The sequence below is a fragment of the Perca fluviatilis genome, chromosome 17, assembly GCF_010015445.1.
Source record: "Perca fluviatilis chromosome 17, GENO_Pfluv_1.0, whole genome shotgun sequence".
Taxonomy (NCBI): domain Eukaryota; kingdom Metazoa; phylum Chordata; class Actinopteri; order Perciformes; family Percidae; genus Perca; species Perca fluviatilis.
The window spans coordinates 17,728,277-17,736,375 of NC_053128.1; positions in this window are offsets into that span (position 1 = coordinate 17,728,277).

Genomic DNA, 8,099 nt, shown 5'->3' on the forward strand with positions numbered 1-8,099 from the left:
ATGGATGCCACCAGTGTGTAAAAAGACTCCTCCCTTCCTCCTGACACACACACACACACACACACACACACACACACACACACACACACACACACACACACACACACACACACACACACACACACACACACACACACACACACACACACACACACAGTACAACAGGAAAAAAATCCCCAGATCAGGTTGCTCAGGGTGTGTAGTGTAATGTGATTGCCTGGACACCAAACTTGGTATCATGAACCGTGAGATAACTAATCCGCTATAGGCCAGAGCAAGCGCACATCTGGTGGGGGTGAAGAACTTTGCCTCTCCCTGACCTTTCATCCAGCCCTTTTAATCTGGTCTGGCAGGCAGGTGGTGTATTGTCCCCATTATTTCTACTTGTCACTTTCTCCCTCACTGTAATCATTAATTACCTTAGACAGATGCTCAATCTCAACATACAGTCTCTTCCTCTTTAGCAGCCATTTAATACTGCAGAAACGTACATTTTCTCGGTTTCGCTGGTAGTGCAGGGTAAACTGTCTGAACTTCTCAAAAATGAGAAACAACAAACAGAAACCTCCGACCATAGTGCACATAATGTTAAGTCAGGTGCATGAAACTGACACTTGACACAAAACCACCAAAAAACCCACACTGGGATGTCCCTATCCGTATCAATCACATTTAAACACATCTGACAGTCAACAGGACACCATTTCTATTACACATAACATACATGCTCAGAGAAGATGAGTCATGTACAATAGCCTTGGGTCTGAAACTAGGTTGTTTCCTCTAAAACTAGGTTGTTTCCACTTACTGTAGCTTCAATAGCTGTTGTTTCACCTTCAGATGTCAAACGTGTGACGATCACACAGGACATAAAGGTGCGATAGAAGCATTACACATTTTTTTATGTCCTTGAATATAAAATGTACCAATCTCTGTCCTGAATGAGAAGATTTATTAGGCTGATAGAAATACAAAGCAACAATCAGTCATGATGGTTACAGGCGATGATGATACGCCATTTAACCACTTTACCTCACTTTGGTAACTAGCTTATGGACTTTTATTTTGGTCTCCGATTACTTTAAAGATACTGCTGTCCACTGAAGAGCACTTTTGTAAGAATCACAAAAATCCCTTTTGACAATAGAATGACTTAACGTGACTAGAATATTTTTAACAACTAGCCTCACAATTAAGACTCTACTGGTAACCTATCCAGCAATATTAACCCTGTAGAATAATAAATGGGATGTGACATTGATTCTGATATTAATGATAAAAGGTGCTCAGTCTTTGCTTCCTTCAGTTAAAGTGCTCATATTATGCTCATTTCCAGGTTCATAATTGTATTAAGAGTTTGTACCAGAATAGATTTATGTGGTTTAATTTTCAAAAAACACTCTATTTTTGTTGTACTGCACATTGCTGTAGCTCCTCTTTTAACCCTGTGTGTTAAGCTCTCCATTTTAGCTGCTGAGTGAGGCATCACACTTCTGTTCCATCTTTGTTGGGAGTCGCACATGCGCAGTAGCTAGGTAAGGACTACTACCCAGTCAGTTGCAGAGTATGAGGGTGTGCCACGCTAGCAGCTAGGCGAGCACTGTAACGTGTGTTACAAAGTGACGCACGTCTGTCTCTGAAGTAAAGGCTGGACTACAATAGAGCTGTTTGGAGCAGTTTGTGAACAGTGTTTTCTGTTGGAGATGGTAAGTCCCTTTGGGGTGGACTTTGGTCTTTTTCACTTTGTAAACCTATTACATGCACAAAAAGATATATAACACAATAAAGGAAAGGGGAAAAGCCAAAAAGCATAATATGAGCCCTTTAAAAGCCATTTCCTCGTGTGGTGACCTTAAAAACCTTATCTGTGCCTTTATATTTTTTACATTTAAATTACTATCAGATTTCCTTTCCTGTTTGCAAAACTGCAGCAGCAGGGTTTGTCTCCCGGCTACATATCAGAATTAACACTTGATGAGCCTGGTCCTCTGGGAGAACTTGGTTGGTAACAGAAGGTGACCTATCTCCCACAAGGTCCAGCCAGGAAAACTAAAGCTGCGTTGTCTTTTAAAAAACTCCAAAAGTCATATTTTACAGAAAACTTTTGATTGTACTTTTTGTTCTACTTATTAGTGAACTGGTTTATTTGTTTTGTAAATCTGTTCACTGCCTGTATTCTGTCTTTAGTTTCTTAAGATGTTCTCTGCCAGGGCCCTATGACCCCTCTGTCTCCTTCAACATTTTTCCATCCCTTTCACTCTCCATAACCCTCACTATCCATTCTTTGTCTCTCCCAGATTGTCTATGTGCCTCTCCCAGCTTCCTGTCTCCCTAATCCTTAATCCTGTGGAAATCGGTCAGGCAGAATGAGCCAGCTTTGATCAGGCTCTCATATCAGGCGTGCTAACAGTGTCAGCACACCCGGATCCCACAGAACCCTGGAGCCCAGGGGGAGAGCTTCAAACAGGCGTTCACCCCCTGACTCTGCTTGAGAGGAAGGGGAAATTGAGGCTGCAGAGTTCCTGTCTCAACTGCCAGCTACAGATTCTGTCACCAGCTTCTCTCTTTTCAATTCAGCAAACATCGCAATTTAACACCATTTATCTGTGATGGCACTTTTTGCTTTTGGATTTGGCTTTTTACGCATGAGCTATACTTGCTGTGGGAAAAGAGATCAGCAGCCAGTGTAATGCCATTTGAGGATCAGTGCACAGCACAGACATGTGAACATCACTTCTGCTTTTGTAAGCGGTGTCCTTGATAGTAATCATGGAATATGTGTCACTGGTGTTTAAGTATTGTGTTCCAGGGCCAGGGATGATACCTGCCTGAGTGGGAGGCATGTCACAAAACATCCGGTGATCTTGTGGCACAAATGCATCATGCAGGAAAATTCTTTAAAGAAAGCAACAACAACAAAAAAGAAATACAGAATTGTGCCAAAGCGATTTGTGCCCACATTTTAAACCAAACATCCTACCCTGAAGATATGTTTGGAATTATCACTGCAACACAATAGCTGAAACAAACCTGCTGCTTTCACTTCAAGTAAGTGTTTAAAGGGAGCAACCTATGTTAAAAACATGCATTTACTTGGAGTAAGTAACACTGCAAATATCAGCGTAACCAATTAGTTTATCACTGCATTCTGCAAACTTTGCACACAACCTGTTCATAGATGGTGCAGATATTCTTAGTGGAAATGTTATACTACATTGCTAGATTAGGATCATGTTCAAGAGTAATTCACAGAGCCTACGACCCTGCAGAACCAGAAGAAATGGTACATAATGGTTTTTGCTACTCAAAACCACATGACCTGAAGGTTGGAACTCTCTGCAGAGCTAAGACAATACTGACAGTGCACTCAGTCTCTTCATTGAGCCAGTTCAGATGTTATTTTAAATCAGCTAAAGAAATGAAACATTTAGCAGTGCCCGTCCGTGTACACAATGTGCAACATCGTACATGTGTAATGCTCTCCATTCCTCAACTGAAGACGATGGGGGCAAACTCTTTGTGTGGTAATATCTGTGTTCATAATCTTGGTCTATACATATACATTTTGCAAACAAGACCTGTATCAAATTAACTGATGTGGTACCTGCATCAATTACAGCACCAACCAATTGTTCATAGAAAATGGGAATATGGCAAAAAGACTAGAAATACCCCACCCCCAAAAAAGGACTTTGCCCTTCTGTGTATGTCGTCCAACCTTTCTCAAAGGAAAGGCTGACATCTAGTGGCCAAACTGTACTGTACTACACTGTTAAGAAGGAACACTTTGTATTTGGAACCTTTTTGTTTGTTTGTTTTAAGCACAAAAATGTAAGAAGTAAGACATGTTTTGAATTTTTAACAGAAATCCCCATCAAATCAATCTCAAATTAAGGAATTTCTATGCATGTGCAACAGAAACTAAATTGAATTAGAAAGTTATTTTTTTTATATATTTACTTAATGATGGCAACACCTCCGTACTAATCTTGAGGGCATGTAACAGTAAGCCAGATAATGTACTCTTATCTAAATTTTGGTACACCTTTTTTATTTACACTTACATTACTTTAACACCTACAGTACCTTTAGCCGTTATGTAGCATCAATATGAGATCAGTGCACAACAAATTGAGTAATGTGAGAATCAGAATGTCATCCACTTGAAGCTTATATTCAAAACATCCTGTCACAAATCAAGACTTGATTAACAACCTTAACTCTCATTTTTCTTTGTATAGTTGGAGCCAGAATAGAATCTTTTTGTTACTATTTCAGACTACCGCTGATGTTCAGACAGTTATTTCAAATGTGTGGCTTCCTGTTCTGTGTATCTACTACAGCTAGGTTTTGTGGTCACAGCCGCAATAAATACTTCCTCCTGACATCTTTGCAAAGTTGTGACTTCTCAGAATGTAAATAAAGAATTTTAGAGTAGATATATCCAACAGAGACCAGTGTTCTTCTGAGATGATCTACTTACCAACAACATGGTTATCATGTGCACTAAATTACATAATTTAGGGGTCATGCGATATCTTAAGTTAGCATTAACTACATATATTAAGTAGTTGTTATAAACGCCCCTCTTCAAACCCCCAGAACATTTAGCTGTTGTTTGGTTTTGGTGTTTTAAGCCCCCAACGTCGTCTTCCGGCCAGCGCTGCCTGGAAGCATAGACAGTATATAGCCTGGAAGGTACTAGGATTAGACAATGGTTAGGGTTAGGTGCCTTGAAGTCAACAGTCGCAGCGCTGCCTTGAAGTTGACATTGGGGGCTTAAAACACCATTGAGCATTGGTTTTAGGCTCAGAGTGATGGACACTAAATAAAACTCAGTAAGCACTTGTATTGTCTCACATGGTAGCTGATTGCAGGATGCTGCAGAAAAACCTTAGTTGCCCTTGACTGAATAAGCCTTTTAGTTAATGCTGCTCCTGTTTTTTTTTAAGAATATGTGGTTCTGTTGCTGAGAACAGATTGTACATAATCTTTAAGAAAATCAGCTCTTTGCAGACTTTGGTAATCCCCACACTCTTTGGCAAGAGGGAATCCCGTTGACTCTTTTCTAAACCCTAATGCCATCTTTATACAGGAAAGACACTGTCTCGTCTGACATCAGCTAAGCCCTTATAAGAAAGTTTTCTATTGTCAAGCACAATAATTTATTCCACTGGGCTCGAATCATTGTGTAAAACTTACCTCAGATCAATACACATATTTAACACTGGAGATGGTAGAAAGGAAAAACAAGGCTTTCCTGCACTTTTTCTTTGTGATTCAGACTTAATCAGGAAGGGAAATTAAAGGCTTTGCAAAGTTGTGCCTGCGGGTGTGTAATGGTCGACTTTCAATGAGAGGAAAATGATCGCACATGATTTATAATAGCATTGTCATGGGTTCCCATTGATGGTTTTACAGCCAAAGCAAGCGTCTGTATTGTTTTATTAATGTCATTGAACAGCATTAGAATAGACACTTAGCCTACAGTAAGCTGTATCTACAACACATGGCAATATAAATCAGGATTTTAATTTGTCTGGCCTTTATAGCAGGGACGTGCACAGACATTTTGGGGGGCAGGGGCTCAAGGAAAAAAAAGGCCTAATAGTTAATAAATAATTAATTATTTTAAATTTAAACAAAACGTTAAATATATTAAAACAACTCCTAATTTTTCTTATTTACCATAGGCAATTGTTTAATAGATTTAATAAATACTCAACAAAATAATCAGTTCACACAGAGACTTCTTATTATTTACCAGGTTAATCACAAACAGCAAAGGAAACTCTGCCACAATGTGCACAATTTGTACACTACTAGTTTCAAGTATATATTTAGAATAAGGGACTGCACCAAGGAGAGGGACATAGTTTTGTATATTTTGCAAATGGCAATAAATAGTTTTAATTATTTTGGGGTCATTGGAATAAATAACACTTTTAAAAAAATCTCAACAAATTCTTCACACTAAACTGAAAAAGGATGTTGCTGCAATTTTATTAATTTTACAGGAAAAAAAAACATGGTTATTATTAGATAAGGAGCCTATGATCAAAATGACGAAGTTACTGTTTTATGCAAGACAGTTTTTACGTTTTTATGTTGTGTTCAATGTAGAGATTTTGGTCTCTTTTACTTTCATGTCTTCTTTTACTCTAATGGAAATAAAATGAATGTACATATTTAAACCTAACATTTCAGGGGAAAAGACTATTAACTCATTAACTGGGGAAGTTCTGTGCTGATATATTTTGGTTATTTTGTTAATCCTGTTCACCTGCAGTATACCTTGTCAAATGAATGCATATTAGCGCATATTAATTAGTTAACGCCTGATTTGGATATCGATCTGATATTTAGATTCTTTAATTCAAGAAATGCATTTGTTTAACAGGGAAGCTGTGTGCAATATATATATATATATATATATATATATATATATATATATATATATATATATATATATATATATATATATATATAGAAGCCCCCTTTAATGTCTGTACACGTGCCTGCTTTGAAGCATGAACTATGTCATTTTGACCAACACCACTTCAGCTTCATGCTCCTGTACTGTCAAGCACACCAATGTGACCGTTTTTTTTTTTTTTTACATTGTCATTGTTTTTGTTTAACACACCAAAGTAAGTTGCTTTTGAACGTTCAACATTAAACAGAACCAGTGTGTGCACTAACAGAGGGCCTGCATGTTACTGATGTACTCCTCACACACGTATTTCAGGAGATGTATCCTTTTCTTTACTTGTTCCATCCATCCGTGCATCCATCTGTGCTTCAGTGTGTGTATTCATTCACCCAAAGCAAGATAAATCAATACCCCCATGCCACATTTATGTCAAAATGTCAAATGTCCCCCTGACCAACCATAACGATGTAGATCAAGAACAGATTAATATCATGAAAATGGCCGTAGATATTAATGTTCCCCAGAGAATGAATCCTAATTTTTATTTTTATTTTGTGAACTTGATTTGTTCTTTATCTCATTAATAATTCTACTTGAACACAAGAAATCTGATGGGCAGACAAACCCACAATGTCAACCTCATGGTGGCACTAGAGGAAACATCAGGGGATCATCAAAGTGAGGAGACTTCATCCTCTGGAGACTCATGAGACTCTTAATCTCAGGGTTGTGGGTTAGAGCCCCACGTTGGGCGGTGTTGTTTTTGAGGGTGGCTTGTGGTCCGGAGGTAAAATGGTTACCCCACAACCACAAGGTTGGCGGATCAATCAGGTCGTCCGGCTACATGTCAAAGTGTCCCTGCAAGACACTGAACCCCAAGTTGCTACCCGGACGCTGTATGTCTACTTAGGATGGGCTAAATGCGGTAATAGAATTTCACTACATCTGTGTGTATGTGACGATTAAGGAATCAAGTTTGTTGCTTTGTTTGAATGATTGCCAACATTGGATCCAGCATTTTATAAATTACATTGATCAGCCTAATGGGGCGCTACAACATGTATTTGTCCATCAAAAGAAAAATTGTAAGGCCTAACATATTTTCAATATATTTAACTGTATTGTATTATTGCAATACATACAGTTTTTTAAATAGGCTAGTTGTGTTGGTCTCACTGTGTATTTTTGTATATTACAGCCTAATGTAGGCCTATGTCTTTTGACCAGGAGCCTCTAGACCCTGAAGCATTAAATTGATTTAAAATAAGCTGTTACAGATAATTCTGTTAACCATATATGGAACAGAGGCCCCTGGGCAAGTCTTTCTTTCCAAATAATTATGGAAAGACCTAAAGCACATGCACTTCATACCAGTTCTTATTTGTATAAACGTTCGTAATCACTGGTAATTTGTTCACAAAATGTTTTTGTTACACATCTTAATAGTTATTTAAATGAGTCTAACCGAGAGGTATTGTTTTCAGTATTTTGTCCGTAATTAAAAATAATGTTTCGCGATTATATTAAATTATTCGGCAATAAATTAAATATTTATAACCATAAATTACATTTTATAATCACCGTAATGCTCACGGCTTTAGTTGTAGGTGTATATGATAGGCTGCAATGCTGAAGGGAAACCATTGCAAGCATTTTCAGTGCACGA